Here is a 1,214-nt window from a genome sequence, read left to right as displayed (position 1 = left end):
TAAGACTTCTGGGAATAAGTTGCATGAGTTTTCTCTTTATTTTTGAAAAAAAAACGTTTTTCAGTCTTCTACATAGATTAGTTTATGTATATAAAAATGAATGTTTGTCTGTCTGTCTGTTCCCTATAGACTCGAAAACTATTGAATCGATCAAAGTAAAATCTGGCATGTTAGAGTTTTTTGGTCGGAGATGGTTCCTAAAATACTTTCGAACCGCTGCGAATCTAAAAAGAGAGGGCTCCCATACAAAATTAACGGAAATTTCACACAATTCGAACAAATTTCGGAAACTACTAAACCGATCCACGTAAAATTTTGTGTGTAGCTGTTTTTAAGACCGGAAATTGTTTCTATGTTGCTTTCAAACCCCTCCGAATCCAAAAAAAGGGCTCCCATACAAAATTAACGAAAATTTCACACACTTAGAACAAATTTCGGAAACTACACAGCAAAAATTATTTTCTGTAAAATTACAGCAAATGTCCTGTAACAAAAAGGAGCAGGACATTTACCGTAATTTCACAGGTCGAGGACATGGCAATTCACTCACAGGATAGTTTAAAATTACAGGCCTGTAATATCAAGCGACCTGTAATTGCAAGCGATCTGTAATTGCAAGCGACCTGTAATTTTAAGCGACCAGTTATGAAATCTGCACGTAATTTAATTATTTTGATTTATTATAATAGAATTAAATTTCATTAATGAACAAACCAAATTGTATTCGTACACTATTTATTTATTACAATAACCTCAATACATCAATGAACAATTTTCGATTTAATGGCTTTTTTTACTTTACCAATAAAGGGCGCCGACGCAGGTGGTTCGGTGCGTTTTTTGCGACCCAAAATTGGCTGCTATGGTGTTGGTTCTCACTCGGGCCTCCGGAATGTTGTGACTTGTGGTGTGGTCGCAATCGTGATTGAGGATCTGGACGGGTGATGATGTTGTTTTTTCGCCAAAGTAAAATCTTCTACCGCTGCTGTTGATGATGCATGGTCGTTTCTGCCCAGTTTTCACCTCGTTTGGCGCTGGAACTGTTCGGTGTTCGGTGTCCGGTGTTTGTCCGGCCGGATGGTGAAGTTCGTTTTTCGCATCTACTGCGAGCTGTACGGGGGGTAGAAAATATTAAAATTATCGCTAAACAAAACCATTTTAAAACTTACTTTCATCGTTAGGGATGTTTTCGGCCTGGGTGCGCTAAGTTTTCA

Source organism: Uranotaenia lowii, chromosome 2 (genome assembly GCF_029784155.1).
Source record: "Uranotaenia lowii strain MFRU-FL chromosome 2, ASM2978415v1, whole genome shotgun sequence".
Lineage (NCBI taxonomy): Eukaryota > Metazoa > Arthropoda > Insecta > Diptera > Culicidae > Uranotaenia > Uranotaenia lowii.
Note: the sequence above shows the minus strand (reverse complement) of the source record.